The 17,964-nt window shown below is 39.9% G+C and overlaps 1 long non-coding RNA gene across 1 annotated transcript in view; it reads right to left on the bottom strand.

Moving 5' to 3' along the window:
- Nucleotides 1-17,964, bottom strand: part of LOC137149398 (uncharacterized) — a 111,540-nt gene that overhangs the window by 39,665 nt on the left and 53,911 nt on the right. Inside the window, exon 2 of the long non-coding RNA XR_010918775.1 lies at nt 4,502-4,588. This is a non-coding gene — a long non-coding RNA (uncharacterized lncRNA). The remainder of the gene's footprint in view (nt 1-4,501; nt 4,589-17,964) is intronic.

Below are 17,964 nucleotides of genomic sequence, written 5' to 3'. Positions count from 1 at the left end.
AGCGCATTGGTTAAACTGCATTAAAACCCTGTGCTGGCACTCCTATTCATAATTTAAAATGACATTAATTCAGTTTAGTTTAATTCACTTTGGAAGTGAATTAAGGCCATTTTAATTTTGAATAAGAATGTGCACATATGGTCTTAATGTGATTTAATTAATCCACTTTAAATTCACACCTTTAGTTAATTTTGATTAATTTTTATGAATGTCCCCCTGTAGATAAATCCTTAGTTGTGTGTGTTTGAGCCATAAGCACACACACACTCCTGGATTGGTGTGTTTAAATGCCAGCACTTCTTCAGGTCTGAACCTAAAATCACAATCTACCCTTAGTATAGTTAGACCTTAATTCTGCTCTGATAATAAATTTCTGTAAATTAGGAGGTCAGTGGAAAGCAATCAGTGATGATCTTCATATGGCCTTTGGTAACTTATCTACGTCATTTATTCAGAGGATAAATTTCTTCGTGTCTGTAGGATCTGCTGGAAATAAATTCACAATGAAGGGAATATTATCACATTTTCTGATCTCTTTTTCTCCTGGTCAATCCAAAAGATTTCTTGACTGACTCTATAATATTTAAGAAGCAGCTTCTGTGTCTCAGCTGTTCTGTTAGCCCGTAAACTTGTTTGTTGCAGGTTTCCCCACTGCTGAAGTGATTTCTGATTCTTTGAATAGTACTACATTTGGTATGGCAGGTATAGCATGAAGTTCAGTTAAGGTACAGGCATGCAGCTGTTGGTTTACTATCAGATCAGTTTCAATTAGAACATAACATCAAAGAATGGATGAGGAGGATAATGTTCTCATTGAAGTCAGTAGCAAAAGTCCCCTTTATATCAGTGGTGCAGGAAATCGTCCGAGTGGGGGTATCACTTCAAGTAAAGGCAGTAACAGGACGTATGGTGTTAATACCCAATATTTTTCAAAATTCCTCTTTAACCTTTAGCTCATATAATGAGAATGATGTTAATAGAGTAAAGTCAGTCCAGGTGTAAGTGGATGCATGAGTGTTTCTTCAATGCACTTGCACCCACACAAACCAGAATTGAATGTGGACCCATTAATTTCCAGCATATCTAGGGTTCATGCTGAAGTTGAATTGATTTTCCCCTTTGAACATTTTGCATAGGGTAGGGCTATAAGTCCCTATAGCTGTACCTTGCTATTTGAGACAGTATCTGCCATTAAAAACTGACCTGAAGAAGAGCTCTGTGTAAGTTCCAAAGCTTGTCTCTTTCACCAACCAAAGTTGGTCCAATAAAAGATATTACCTCACTCTGTTTTATTAAAAACTAAGGCTGGGATTTTCAAAGGAGCCAATGGGGATTATATGCCAGCTCCCATTATTAAACACCTAATTCACCTTTGGGAATCCCAACCTAAGTTGTTAAAGGTGAGGATGAGTTGTGCTAAGCTGTGTCCTGAGCCGGCAAGGGGCTCTGTACTGTGCTTAGTGCTAGGTTCACTATTTCCCTGCTGTTGACAAGTGTACCAGAGCAGGGTACATAGTAGTGTAAAATTACCCATCACTGCTTCTTAAATTCAGTGATGGTCTTGGCATAATCCATCACTACCTGTTTTCTCCACAGATCCATCCAACTTCCAATCATGTTGCCTGGGGAGGACCCAAGGGCAAACTGCACAGGGATGTGATCTGGCCCTCTTTTTCCCATCCCAGAAGGAGGTGATCTACACAGATCAACAGCAGAGGGAGGGCATGAAAGGCTTTTGATTTGAATTGGATACCTAGTCTCTTGCCTTAGACTACAGTACTGAGGAGTCAGGGTGTCCTTTGATCAAATCAAGTTTTTGTCTCACATTCCTCTCTCCTCTGGGGCAGCGATCCAGAAGTTAATATGGTAATTTATAATAATGACACCAAGAAAATCAGTGTGAAAATTTAACCAAAAGAGGGAGGTAGAACAGGCTAGTGAATGAACAGGACTGCAATATAGTGTAATTCAGAATTCTGAAAACACACGTTAAATGGGAAAAAATAGTTCCGGAATAAATCAAAGACCTTGCTAGTATCTGCCATGCACCTTCATTGTGGAATACAGGTACAATATAGAGAGTCCTCTTCAGAAAAATAAACAGCTTGTTTCCATTCCTTTAATTTTTACCAATGGTATTTGTGCACTTATAGCATCACAAAGGAGAAAAAGGTGCTTTTTTGTATTTATGTATTTTTTAATCTAAATACTTTCAGGGAACCCGTTTTTGTCTTTCAGCAGCTTGAATAAAATACACATATAATCCAGTGTTCTTGGGGAGTGTGTCCTTCTGTTTTATAGAAAACCAGAAATTATCGCTTAAGATAAACAAGAAGAAAGAACAAAAGAAGACATAGCTGAGTGCCATGATTGCTTAGATTATCATCAGCAGATAACAACTTCTTTGTTAAGGACAGTTTGCAGTGGCTGTTAACCACAATAGTTAACAATTTCAAAATAATTATTAGTGGTTTTAAATAGTTGGATGGCCATTATATGGCTTAATTCTTTTACACAAATAGCTTGCAAATCATACATGTTCTTTTCCTCACTTTGGCTAGTGAAAGTATCTGGCTCTCCAATTAATTCAACCTATTTCTTTTCTAAACATTGTAAATAATTCACACACACACATACACTGTTATATCTTTAAAGCTCAAAGATGTGGATGAAGCAGCAAAACTAAACAAGAAAAAAGAAAATTAAAAGGAAGATCTTGTTCCAAGCTGCAAAAGTATCTGTATGACTTAAAGAATTAAAATGTGGATTATTTGGGGGCAATGCAAGAGCCTAAAATCAACACTTATTTAAATACATTTTGCCTGACACTGAAGGTGTAAATCTCCACACATCGAGAAGAGCATTCCTATATCACTTTGACCTTCATAAAGATGCAAATTTTAGGATATATAAATATTAACTTTCTCCTTGCCACCTCCAAAAACAAAACAGGAAAGGGGTATCCTTAATAAAGAGGGATTAGTTTCAAATCTGAGCTGATCTTTCAGAAAAGACTAACATTGAAAGAGTCATATACAAATCAAATCCTCTCACTTAAAGTAACCTATGACCAAATTTTGCCTTTAGATATTTGAGTATGAATCTCTGTGGGCTTAGAAGGTGTCCACTGGTGCGGTTACTCTGGTGAATTTCACCCATGGAGAGTCAGAACATGAAGATGTCCCTGTATTTAGTTAATAATAATGCATTATACTTTGTGTTTATATTCTGCTGCCTTTCATCACTGGATCTTGAAGATCTGACTAAACATTGATTGATTGTTGAGGATACTCACAACACCCCTTTGAGATTAGTATTATTCCCATTGCATGACAGGAACAATGAAAGTAAAGCCTGTTTCTGCAACATGCTGAGCATCCTCAACTCTCACTGACATCACTGGGAAATGAGGCCATTCAATATTTTGCAGGGTCAACCCCAGGTGGCTTGCCAGAGGTAACACAGGCTACTTCTGGCAGCTCCAACAGTGGAACCCAGAAGTCCTGAATCTAATTTAGGCAATGCTTCTCATCACACTGTGGAGCACAGTAAAATTTGCAAAATAATAAATACTAGAACAGTCCAAAAAAAAGTAAAATCACCCTATCTGCTTAATTACCTTATTACAAAAACTATCACTCAGCCTGATTTCAGGGTTCTTTCCTCTGATGTGTGTTTTGGCCTGACATGTTATCATAGACAGATCATATGTTCACTGATTGTGGAAAGTGTATGAAAGCCTTCTGGCTGTAGTTGTTACTAGGAGAAGTCACGTCTGTTACCTGGTACTCATGCAGAGAAATCAGTCATCTGGAAACAGATGGTCTGACTGAATGAGTGAGAGGGTAAGACAGAGAGAGAGATTGGCTGGATGACTGCAGTTTTTCACTCAGAGAAGATGAAAGAAGAATGAATAAACCCACCACAGCATGACAAAAACATGGAAATATAGAGGAATGTCAGTGCTGAAGAATTCCTTTAGAATTTACCAACTATGTTCCATATGCGCATACTGGCACACCAAAAAGCATCCATAGTCCACATAGCATGGAGGTATCAAAAGTTGCAACATTTTATACATGTAGTCTAGAAAAGTGACATATTTCATATTTTAGGCAAAGATTTTCAAAAGAATCAGAAAAAATATTTGGGTTCCAAATTAATTATTAAATTAAGTAAAGACAGATACAAACTGAAAAACTTTTTTGTTAGGAAGCAAGGTATTTGTTCAGCGTGTCACAGTGGTAAGTGAAGGGGCTTTTCAAATCTGGACCCATTTCTGGCTTTGGACTCTGAATGCTACTGAAGTTCAGTAATGTTTATACTCAGGCTTTCTGGTTAGTTCCATAACTATGAAGTAATGCCATTCTGGACATTGCTACCGAAGTAGTATTTATTAGTACAATATAAAAGGGTTGGATTTAAACCTTAATTTTTTAGTTAGCCTTAATTTCAATGGGATATTTGCCTGAGGAAGGAAAGAGATGCCAGTTCCACTCACCCTTCCTCGTGGAAGAAGTCCTTATTCATGCAAGTAGCTTCTTGTCAGGTCTTACGCTGCCTGTCTGTGCTTGCCCTCGGGGTCATTCTGGGGCACAAAAGTAGTAAATATTCTTGTCATTCAAAAAATTGTCTTGAATTATGTAAAAAATCTGAACTCATCTGAAGTCTCAAATTCCCAGGGACAAATTCTGTGTAAGGGCTTCTTGTGGCTAAGTTTTATCATGGTGTTATAGCATTAGCGAGCACATCTTATCAACACAACATGTATTCTAGTCAAGACAAAGTCTGTATGTGGGAAATCTTTAGGGAAAGCTGTCCCTCTTCACAAATAATTTTTCACAATATAAACATGATATATGGCATATATTTTCAGTGTGTGTTTTCCACAGTATGCTTAAGATCTGACTTCAGTGAGAGTAGAAGAAACAGAATTAGGTTTTTACCATGGTGTAAATCAGTGGTGAAGTTAAAGGAGTTACCCCAGTATAAAACTAATGTTAAGGAATAATCAAGCCCTTATTGTCTGCATATAATACTCAATGGAACTATTTATGTAATCACTCACTAACATGAGTTAGGGGTTCACAATTTCACTCTAATTTTTCCTAGGGTAATATTGGGGTTTTTTAAACCATTTTAACCTACAGCCAAGAATCCTAGTTGTAAAACTTCAGATGAAGCCATTTTAAGAACCACAATGTTTCCAGCCAGCACCAGATTCCAGGACTTCAAGCAATTTTTCACAAGAAATCCACATTGTCAGATGTAGACAAGCAATGATGTATTTTATTATTTGATTCTTCCAGCAACATATCAGTCATTCCACATAATTAATTTCCCAATGAGACCAAACATTTGCTTTGTACCTTCATAATCTTATTATAAAAGAAAATGATTTCTCTGGAACATTTTAAAAGGCAAAATTCATGTGAAAAATCCACAGTAAACTACAGCATATTCAGAGCACTGTAACCAGTCTGGGATTAAACAGTTTGCCAGTGATGTGTAAAATACATTATTTGACAGTAACAAAATGATTTAACACAGCTCGTGGCTAAGTTACTGAAGAAGACTGTGTGGTCTTTTGGTCAGGTTCAGTTATTAAAGCAATTCTGAGACACTTTGGAAAGATATATAAAGTATCTTACTTGAGAAAATGATATAAATCATCTTATTGTATAACATGAAACAAAGGATACAATTACAGCTTTATACATTTGCTTAGTTACTTATTTAGGCTCTAATCCTGGAAACAGACGCACTAGGAGAGGGATCAGCTTTAAAATACAGTGGTAAATTTCTCTGCTTTTCCTCTTCCCCTAAATATTGTACCATGTCTGGGCCAGGATAATTTCAGACTTCAAATGGGATAGGTTACCAGTAAGCTTTCTTTCCAGGGCCAACATCCTTCATTACTTACTCTGGTCTTGTCTTTGGTCAGGAACAAATTTAGCTGTTGGTGGCCAGTGATTAGCGTATCTGCTCTACTGCTGACCCCCTGTGGGTAGACGACAGTTACCTGCAGTTTGCACAATTAAACTAAAAGAACCTGAGAGGGAAACATCCCAATTAGTTCAGTCAGTGCAAACACTAACATTTCCTTGTCTACTCTTATGTGCCAGTAGCACCAGTGCAGCCACACTGATTGCTGGCCACAGATTGCCAGAATGGGATATTCTACAATGTAGACAGGGGCCTCAAGCAAAATTTGAAGTTCCATTAGCTTCCATGGGAATTTTACCCATGTAAAAAGTATGGAAGTCCTGAAGGAAGAAGAGAAGACGACTCCCTGACAATATACATGTAGGTTTTGCATGAAAGGGAAGAAGCTGATGGGAGCTAAATGTGCAATATTCCCCCTTTGCTAGCATGAATGGGGGGATGGGGAGGCACCTGGCAGGAACTGCTAAGAATGCACAGAAGTGGAGAGCCTGATATTCTTATTGCTACAATCCTCTTGTTTTAGCAGAGAAAGCAGTTCTTCTAGGGCCAGATCCTCAGCTGGTGTAAACTGGCATAGCTCATTGACATCAATGTGACAATGCTGATTTGCACCAGCAGAGCTTCTGGTTTTTAGTCCCATTAAAGCTACTTGTCTTGTTGGCAGAATTTCCCAGAAGGAATCCTCTCTGTTAAAAGTAATGGCTGAGTGAAAGGGAATGTTACCCTCAGGTATCAATCATGGTGACGGAAGGTTCTCCCTTCTTTCTGTCTTTTCTTGAGCCCATTTCAGAGAAGTTGGAGAGAACAAGAAAAGAGGTCTAGGTTGAGAGAAGGGCATCTTTCAGGACTGTAGTTTTAAGCCTCCCCTTGATGCATCCATAATCCCTATTCATGGGAGTGGAAATGATGCATAAGGAAAATAATGTAACCATTAATCTTTTACCCAAGACGAAAACAAAGCACCTGTACACTACAGAGGGAATGCTGATTTATCAACTAGATTTATCAACTGAGAACTGTACTCAGACAAATACAAATATTTGACTTCTGTGGTTTTGGCCACACACAGCCTCTGTGGCCCAGTTCCCAAAAAGCATAATCCTAATTCGGGATCCACAAGTGGCTAGGCACTGCTCCGGCAGCAAGCAGACTCCTGCCCCTTGGAAGTAAAGGGACACATTTCATAGTAACACAGTGCTTTACACATGCTTTACACATGTGGGTTTAGCCCCAGTCACTTGGCTGGTGGTAAAATGTTCTGTGGGACACTGAGCTTTAAATCTAATCTTGGCCTGGAAGGGTTGAGACCATTATGGAGACAATAAAGGGGTGGATCTGAATAATATTTGTGCTCCTCCTGAGAACATAGACAGAGTCAGCACAAGGAGCCTATTAGCATTTCGGGCTGACTGGCCTGTGATATGATGGAGCTGCTGTGAATACATAGCAGGATGGACAGAATTTTAAAAATAAATGATGGCCTGTAGTATTTCAGTATCCATCTTTTCTTCCCTTCCTTTAGCATTCCCTCTCTTCCTCCTACCCAACTCCCCCTCCTCAATGTCTCTGCTTCTTTCCTGGGTCTCTCCATGCACCACCCCCTGACATTCTCAACATGACACTTTACAGCCTATCAGGATTTTTCTATGGGTCCACAATTGTATTGCAAAGAACACTGTACACACGAAGATGGGAGCATACAGTAACCTCTGCTATCCCAATGCTTTTACACCCTTTAAGTTAAAATAGTAAATGATTCTTGGACTTGGGTCTCCAACTCTTAGTCAATATATGTTTTCTAATAGATCATGCCCAACCGAACCCCCAGTAAATACATGGTTTTCTCTAACAGCACAACTTTAGAAGCTATTTCTATTGATATCATTTAGAATGTAAGGATCTAAAACTCATCGCTTCTGATGCCAGCTAAATACATACATACACACACCCTGCAAGAATGTGCACACTTGTAGGGCTGAAATACTCATTGTTTATAATGAGTTACTTGGCTTAGAATATAATGCCAGTTCTTGGCAAGACATGGGCCTGGAATCTGTAGTGGTTTAATTTATTGGTGCTGATGATACGGATGAGTTAAATTATAGAAACTGGAATTGTTTTTGACATTATTCAAGGGAATGTTTCCAAAGTGCTGACTGCTGTGAAAGCCGACAGCAACATCTCTTCCAAAGTGTTTGCCATTTCAGAAACCTCCAAGCTGCCTTCCACAAATGACAGATCAACAGTTTCATTAAGAGGAAAATGTTAGGTAGTAAAGGGCTCAACCCTGAGCAACTCCTGACAACTTTCAGGACACTCAGTGCCTTGCAGAATAGAGCCATAAATAAACTACTTTTGTAAAATTGTGAACAATTAGTGGAGCCAAGGAATTAAATTTAGCAGCAGATTTAATTCAGATTCATTGTTGCATTCATGGAGCCCTCTGAATTCATGACAAATTATTCCTTCCCATTTTTGTTGTTATTATTTATATAGTGGTAGTGGCTAGGATCCCCAGGCATGGATCAGGACCCCATTATGCTGGGTGCAGTACAAACACAATAAAAAGACAGTTGCTGCCCCCAAAGAGATTTCCAGAGCATACTGTATGTGTCCTCTTGATATCAAAGAGATAATAAAATGGGAAGTCCCTGGAGATACAATCAGATATCCAACTCGCCAAAGGTGTAAAGCAGTGGGAAGGGTTGGGACCAAAGCAGATGAATCATAATCCAGTGGAAAGTCAAAGAGTCAACCTACTAGTACAGTTCAAGACTGCTCAGGGAATCTGGAGGCAATGCATTGAGCAGCACTCATTACTTTGCTCTAGAAAGGAATGGGGTGCATTCTCTCCAGTATGCCTACTGCCAATAGCAGAGGTGGGCTGGGGGCACCTAGCACTTGACCAATCCCCTGGGGACAAGGAGGGAGGAAAAACTTTCAGACATAATAACAGGGCCTCCTCATACAAGATATCATGCTGCCCTACTGCTGGGCGGGTGCTCTGAGAGGGGAAAGGGCTCTCTGAACTGCTCCTGCCCCTAGCACACTCATACAACACAGGTAGGATTATGCCCCAAATATATTTTCTAGGATTTTTTTTTAAATGACAAGAAAGCCCACATGAATATCTGAAGATCCCAGTTAACCCTGCTGTATACCTCTAGCTGTTCCTTTGCGGCTTGCCATTATTATTAGTGATTAGTGATAATATTGATTATTGATACTACCATCGTGCCTGGAGGTCTAGTGCCCAGCACTCTATGAACACTCTCAAAGGCACAGCAGTATAGAAACAGATCCAAACTGGAGAGTATTCTTATGGTGTTAATCTCTTTAGGCCTGATCTTGCACAAATTTATGCCCATACTTGACTTTACACGTGAGAGTAATCCTGGGGCTAGCACATGATTTCAGCAGGACTACACACATGCATAATGGCAAGCAAGTGAATGAGTCTTTGCAGAAGATGTAAGCTTTTGATAAATTTATAACAAATATTATTTGAGACAAACCCTCTGCTGAGACAATTCCAATTTCTATAATTTAATTAATGTAAACTGATGCACTGACACCAATGGAGCTACACCTAGGGCTGGGTTAAAGGCAGTCTGGAGCTCTAGGAACACTACGGCATAAACCACCCTCAGCTCCACCTCCATGGCCCAACCCTGCACTGTGTCCCCACCCACTTTGAATGGTGCTAGCAGGGCTCTCCTTGTCTCTCAGAGGCTGGAGTGACAGAAATGGGACAGCAATGTAGTTGGTTGGGTGGGGAGCGGGGCCCTCTACCTCACACTCAGACTCCTCTGCTGGATTGGTGTTAATACCATATTGAGATATTTGTAGCAGCTGTTCACCCCACTCTGAACTGTTGTTCCAGGCTGCCTACAGACACAGGCAGACATGACTGCATTGGTAACCATCAGTCCCATGTTCAAGCTGTTCTTTGTTAGGGCTAAAGGCCTAATTTTTTCCCCTAAAATGAAAACTTAGATTCTAATCATTAGCGTTGGTCCAATGGAATGTTTTACCATCAGAAAATGTCAATTCTCAATATCGAAGTGTATTATCAATATCTGCGAGAACATGTCAATTTTGACCAAATTGCATTTTGAGAAAACAACTGACCTAAGCAGAACAGAATGTTTCAGTTTTTCATTTTGAAATGGCCTTTCATTTAGAAATGTATTTCACATTAATAGAAGAAAAATAAAAAGTCAAAATCAAATGAAAAAATAAATTTCAAAATTCTTTATAATTTGTTCCGACGCTGAATGAAAACAATTTTCAGAATCATGGAAGTTCCCATGACATGGAAATTCCAGCTCCCACACAGCTCTAGTATTCATTTGACTCCTGGGATCCTAAGCTTTGGCTGATAGTGCCTATGCTTAATCCAGCCCTGACTATACCAAATTGCAGTAGCAGAGAATGTAGCCCTCCATGCTGCCCCAGGAAAATCCAAATTATGAAGATATTGATATGCTCATTTTTCCATTGAAAGGAGCTGCCTCACCATGAGGTAGGGAAGCCACCATTTGTAAGGATATGAAAAGATTAGCGTTTGTTAAAACTACAAGGGATTTGTAGTTGTACATTACGTGTGGGAGGCCCACAGGGTTTCATGTTCAGACAGAACTTGTGACTTTACAAATTATGATAAATGTGCTCATCAGTAGTGCACGAATGTTCATGGAAACTTGTTCCCGAAACTTGCTAAACTTATCATGAAGATTCATTAAAAATTTAGTGTCTGAGCTGATTCACAGTAGACACATCAGTCGTGAATTCTAATTGCGTTCACAAATTATACTTTAAAATACAGAGGATGACAGATACAGTAGCAAACTAGAAATGAGCTCAGAGTCATGAACATAACATAATTAATTAACTAAATGTTACTCATACCTCACTAAGGGTTGGAAAGCGGTACTGTACTAGATCTCTGCCCATCCTCATAGACAGCATGCCAGTGAGTGGAATACTATCATTAAGGGTACGATTCTGTCACGAAGGCCACGGATTCCATGACTTTCTGGGACTTCCGTGACTTCTTCAAAGGCAGGGCTGAAGCAGCTGTCAGCCCCAGAGCCATCAGAGCAGCGGCCCCAGGACTGAAGCAGTAGCCAGGTTTGGGTCAGCCCCCCTGGGACTGAAGTAGCAGCACTCAGACCCCACCATAGGAGCAGCAGTGGGGCTGGAGCAGCTGCCAGAGGTCAGCCCCTGGCAATGCTCTGACTGTTAGTGTCATCCCCCCCCCCACCACCACCAATGTTATTTTTAGTAAAAGTCAAGGACAGGTCATGGGCAATAAACAAAAATTCACAGAAGCCCTGACCTGTCCCTGATTTTACTAAAAATACCGATGACAGCATCTTAATGTCAACTATTCTTCTTTAGTTAATCAAACCATTAGAAAGATCCAGAACAACAGAGACCAAATCCATGTATAGTACCAGGCAACAAAGGAGGTTTTTAACTTATTCCATTAGAGAGAGAGAATCATGGGATTATTTTTCCTCCCCAAAGTTCTGTGAGATAAATAAGGTTATGAGCTCAGTTGTTTCTATTAGGAAACAACAGGGACTGGTGTGAAGCCACACTAACCCAGGAAGCGTTCTGCTGTGAAATCCACACCCTAGTGAAGTCAATGGCAAAACTCTCATTGACCTCAATAGGGCCAGGATTTCACCCCGACGGGGATTGTGAAAACATGATCCCTCCTTCAGTTCTGCATCATACAACTGCAGTGTGCTCCTGTCGTACAGTTGAGCAGTTCTGCAAATAGATGAAAACTTTTGTGGGGTGGGCTATGGTCATACCTCTATCCCTCTGGCTTCTGAGTTATTTACTCCCAAGGTGCCAAGGAAGTGCCAGTCTTGTGCCCCATGGAGTGCACGGACTGCTATACATCTGGTCTTTTCATGGGGCTGAACTCCTTCGGTCCTCCCCAAATCCCTGCATTATGAGCAAGCAAAATCTGGCTCCCTACACAGATGTAGCCATATAGGGGTATTCCATGCAAGGGGCATTACATATATTGCAGTACATGGTATAGCTTACAGAACAAGCCATGTATCCTTCATTGACCACCAAGGAACTTTTGCCTGAGCTAAAATCATGGGATTTGCTCTAGTTTATGTAAAAAGTGGAAAAGGGGGTGGGGAGCCAGGGAGGAGTACAAGTTTTCTCCGTCTTTATTAAGTCAGGAAAACACTAATCAGGCATTTCCCTATGACCTGTTCTCTCATCATTTTTTTTTTTTTTTTTTTTTTTTTGGGGGGGGGGGCGCCACTAGTTTCGATGGCTAGCAAAAATACTGTAGTCACATTATTCTTACTATGTTTCTTACCACAGGATAAAGTCATGTTGCTATGTCTTTCTTCACTGCTTTGGAAGCACAAAATTGATATACCTGTTTCTCTATACCACAGATTCTGTATTTAAAGCTATGATAGGGCGTGTGGTAGTGTTATGGCAGAAACAGCACAGGAGGAGTTCAGAGTTTGATTCCCAGTTAAGCCACTAACCTTAGGCAAGCCATTTTGCCTCTGTTTCCCCCTCAAGCTTTGTAGGTCTTGTCTATCTAGACTGTAAACTTTTCTGGGCAGGAACTATGTGTTTATATACTACCTGCATGCTGGGGTCTTTTTAGTACTACTGTAATAAGAGCAATGGTGATGCACATGGATTAACCTAAGAAGAAAGCAGCAGAAATGCAGAGGAAGAGGATTATTCCTGTGCTGCCATTCTAAGAGGATTTCACTTGATTCTTAATGTTAAAGCAAAAAGTTTAGATTGTCTTCAGGGGAATTAAAATTTCCAAGATCAAATGTTTCATCTTATCTGCCAAACCATATCTTTCAGTGCAATTCCTACTGCAAGTATATTGTGAAATTGCTTCTTTTATAGGTAACATGTCTTACCACTCTCCCCTGTTGCAAAGTGTGTCACAGATATTGTTTCAATCTCTAAAGTTACTCCCATGAGCTTTTTATTATTGAGAAATGGTAGCCATTGAAGTTAAGATTAAGTCATGCTTTTTCTTAGCAACCTAGTTCTGTTCCACACCCCTTCTAAAAATCCTAACTTAAAATTTAGCATGTGTGTTCTGTGGCACGAGACATTGAATAATATGATAATTGCAGTCTGAAAATTCTTCTTGTGGTCTTTTGCCTCCCTTGGTAGCTATGAAATGTACAAGAAAGTCTTCAAATGTGGGTCACTTCGCAGAGTTTGGTGAGCAGTAGTGCACTGGACAATACCTGAAATGTTGAAAAGCATACTGAAGTTATTCGAAGCCAAAGGAGGAACACCAGAATTGGGTGCTTTTCAGGATCCCTCACTGCCTCCAGCTGTCTTTAGAAAATTCCCTCCAGTGGTCAGGAGCTTTAAAAATTTTGCCAGGCTGCTGGCTCAGCTACCGTGACCCAGTATTCCCACCTCTACACATTCCTACCAACAGAAAGGTCTAGAGGAGTGGGGGTTCCTTTCTACTTATAGGAGAGATAGGGTAACTTAGTCTCCATGCACATACAGTCCATGACCTCTCTCCTGAGAATGCCAACAAGCGTATCGATTGTGAAAAGAGGTGTTTGACCCCAGTGACGTAGCCTGGTACAGTTCACTTGGTCTCTTGCAGAGATTGTGGCTTTCATTCAATGAATTACAATTTCTACACAGAAACTGATTCAGTCTGATGAAAGAAAGAGTTGTTACAAACCAAACGGTGCCAGGATTGCATCGAAGGCTCCAAGAGATTCATTGTTATTAGTATTTTTTTTATTTATAGAGCTCAACAGTGCCCTTGTCTGAATACATGGGGACTGATTCTGATCTTGTTTACACCACTGTAAATCACTGAAGTAAATGGAGTTACACCAGCATGAACTCGAATAACTATTGTAATATTATTACTCTGTGTACCATGGTAACACCTAGAGTCTCCAGCCAAGACTGGGGCCCCATTGTGTTTGCACTGTACAAATATAGCAACAATATAAAGAACTAAGAAGAACTGTGCTGAAGAATTAAGAATCTAAATAGGCAAGAAAAACGAAGTGTTGGAGGGGAAACAGAGATACGGAGAGATGAAATGACTTGGCTATTATCACAAAGCAGGTCAATGACAAAGCCAGGAATAGGCCCTGGGTCTCCTAACTCCACTAGACCTCTGACATGACCTGCTTACAATCCTTCAGTTATGTTTAGGGACATTATTTTTACTCCACAGTGCTATACTTTAGTTGTCTTCTTTTTCCCTCAGAAAACAAACTTGTTCCTTTGAAGGAAGCTTGTATCCCTGCTCCTGCTTTGATTGACTTCAGCTGAGAAGGAGCCTGTCTATAATGTACACTGTAAAATGCCCACTCAGATTTATATATAACCCCTTAAACCAAAACAGACTATCAGCTGTTACTATATATAATGGTCAGCAGTAAGCATGATATAAAATTAAAACAGAACCTGCTGTAACCCTTATTTATATTGAGCAATGCTTTAGTGGCAAATAAAGGCATTAGAACTGGCCACCATGAGTAATTGCTACTCAGTATGAGTAAAAGTAGTAGAATCTGGCCATAACTCTTTAAATAATTCTCACAAGCAAGATTTTTTTGAAAATAGGAGCCTACATTTAGGCTCTTAAATCCACATTTAGGCACCAGCCAGATTCTCAAAAGTAGTCAATGGGAGATGTCAGCTCAGGATTTCTGAAAACCATCTATTTGGCAGCCTAGCTTTAGACTTCTAATTTTTTAAAACCTTGACCCTATAAAATTACTAGGAGTGGGATTTTCAAAATCACTCAGGGTTGACCTAACTCTGCTCCATCGAAGATACCTTTTTTTAACTTTAACTGGAGCGGCATTAGGGTGACCCTGAGCACTTTTGAAAATCCCAGGTGAACTAAAAGAGTTTGCTGATCTGATAGCAAAACAAAGTGTGCACCATTACACCTGGTGTTCGAGGAAACATCAGACCATGCAATCTTGTTGTCCAATATACCGTGTTACTGCTTGGTATTCTTGAAAAGGATTTCTTTCGTATATGAATTAGCGTTTTAATAAATCAATATGCATTATATGAATATTCCACAACCAGTCCCCCCACATTCCCACTGATCCTTACATCTTATATATATAATGTCTACCAGTTGCCAGACATTTACGGTAAATGAGATTTGAATTCCAGACTTTGGAGGGGAGCCATTATGGATTTGGCGCTTTGCATAGCACTTTCTGCAGTGAAGTCTCCAGTGATTTGAAGATACCTCACATTAACCTAATACAATTTATTAGTGAAAATCCTTCTACACTACTGACGTGGCTGGATGAGGAAATATAATATGAAGTAAGGCTGATGCTTGGATTATGTTCATTGTACTGTGCTATGAATCATATTTCTGAAAAGTGAGTATTTTTTTAATCAAATGCCAATGTTTTACTGCTCACAAAGAAAAGAGAAAATAATGATTTACTAAAAGGGAAATAACAGTCATTAAGGAGTTCAGGTTTTATGCAACAGTAGGGCCTGATGTTGTAACATTTGTTCATGTTGAGTAGCTTACTCTTGTTGGAGCAGTCTTGCTACAGTCAATGGGGCTACCTGAGTAAGTCAATATTACTCACTGTGAATCAGGGTTTCAGAACTGGGCCCTTTATGAGCAGTAAAACATTAGTATTTTTTCTGAAACATGAAATCTATAATTCAAAGTTTCCCCCTCAAACAATAGTGTCTCATATTTTCTGTAGAAATGGGCCCAAATCTAAATTCCCAGGGAAAAGATTTCAGAGGCACCAATGGCACTTAGGCACCTACCACACATTATCAGGTACAAATGGCAATAAGGCACCTACCACACATTGAAAGTCAATGGGAATTTGGTCCTCTAAAAATCTCCCCCGAATTCAAAAGCAAAAATCTAAGGGTACTCAAAGTCTGAACCTGGATCTAGGTACAAATGATATAAATAGTGTCCATCTTTATAATGGGATGAACCAAACCTCTAGACACCACGAGCTCCTCAAAACTTTGAAATCTGAATCCACATCTGGATATCAAATCTGTGGTTTCAGCCCATCTCTAATGTTTAGTGAATATTACATTTTTGATAAAGCTCAAGGAAAATCACTCCGGAATTTAAACATATGTCCTCTTCGCGTTTTAATGCAGCCTCGTAAATTATCTTTATTATTGAGCATTTCTATTTGGGCCTCTCTGGCATAGTCACAATAGCTAATGGCCTTGTGTTTCCTTCGCGGGCCAGCTCATCCTTTGAAGGGTGTTGTATTACTACTTCTCTTTTCCGCTGGCTCCCCTAACAAGGAAAAACCCTCTTTCGCGGCTAGTCAACTGATTTTATCTACCCATAATGCTTTTGTGTCCCTAAATAAATGATTCTGTTTTTAAACTGAACTGAAGCTTGCAGTTGGCACAATCAATGATTCACCTGCAGCTAGCGTCTGCCGCTATCAGCACCAGTGCTTTTTGACTACGTATGTGTTTTCATGTAAAATGAGACACAAAACATAGTTAGCAGCTGAGAGCACAATGATAGGCTTGGCGCTGTTAGCAGGTTTGACCATGGCAGGGGAGGAGGTTAATAGGGGTTGTCATGCTAACTGGGAGCATGGCTGTATGTGCTGGAGATTTTTACCTTCACAAACTTGTTTTTTTTAAACTGTATTTTCCATAAGCAGCAAGCCATGAAACTGCTCTCTCTCCTCCAGCTGACCTGTTCGCACAAAGCTCAGCGAGTCCACTCCAGCCTGCACTGGCTCACACTACAGTATAGAATGCAGTCTACATGAATCTCCCATGGAGAGGGAAAAAGGGTGGAGAGTTTACTATAACGTATGCCTCAAAATCTCTCACTCACTCTTGGTCCCCATGCTTCGTTAAAGTGGACCAAAAAGCTCACACTTTGGGACTGGGGAAGCATTTTCCCCTTCATTTTTAAGAGTTAAGGGCCTGTTACTCCTCTCAGTTACACAGGTAAATGAGGAGTACCACCACCAAAATCAATGTAAAACCAATATAAGTGAAAGGAGAAACAAAGCCTAAACCAATAGGAGCAAGCATATTCCTGCACATTAAGCATAGGATGAACAGCTGTTTGGATTTGGAGTCAATATAACATCACTCTGGGCCTGCTTCCACATATGGTCATGGGGTGAAGGCGTGACTTCTTGCTCCTTTGCTTGCTGAGTTGCTGGGGGACAAGGAAAATCCTGATCCTAAACTCAGCAGAAACAGTGCCAAGAAACTTCTGGCTCCTGAATCAAGTTATGAATCCCTGAGAGTAGAAGTGGAAAAGGCCCGCATAGGATCCCTAGGCAAAACTCCAGAATGTTTGATTTGAACAGCGTGTAAAACAAAGTTCTGTATTAGTACATTCTTCGTAAGCAGCTGACTTTGCATATTCCAGTGCGTTAGTGGATATTAGGCAAATCCTGCAATCCTTACATAGGTCAAATTTCCACTGATCTCACTAAATTTGCCTGAAAGTTGCTTTAATTTATTGGCCAACAATTTACTTAAGGAGCTGTTCTGAGTGCCAGGGATAGCCAGGGCACAAATACACCTCAGCCACACCTCCAATTACAGCAGCCAAGATGGAGTTCAATGGGCATGGCAGCAGGGAATCTGTTGTGGTCAAATCCATGGACTGCAGGCTATTCTGTACCACAAGAGCAACACAGAAGCCCCATGTAGAGAAAGATTGAAGGCAGCACATTTAGTAGGAATCAGAGCAGGTTTGAAACTTTTCTGAATTTCAGAATTCAAAAGATAATAACAGTTTAAAAGTATATGGGGGGGGAGGTGGAAATCTGGAGGTGTTCAGTCAAACTTGTCAAAGACTGTTAAAAAAATTAAATTCAATATCAATTAAATATGCTCATGAAATTTCAAACCTTGACTTTTGAAAAAAAAAAAAATTTGTGAATTCCCCCCACTTTCCTTTTTTCTCAATCAACCACATTAGAACCCTTATGAAACATTAGCATATATCAC

Source organism: Emydura macquarii, unplaced genomic scaffold (assembly GCF_026122565.2).
Source record: "Emydura macquarii macquarii isolate MOO-44397 ecotype Brisbane River unplaced genomic scaffold, CSIRO-AGI_Emac_v2 contig_18, whole genome shotgun sequence".
NCBI lineage: Eukaryota > Metazoa > Chordata > Testudines > Chelidae > Emydura > Emydura macquarii.
Note: the sequence above shows the minus strand (reverse complement) of the source record. Positions and strands in the feature narration are given on the sequence as shown.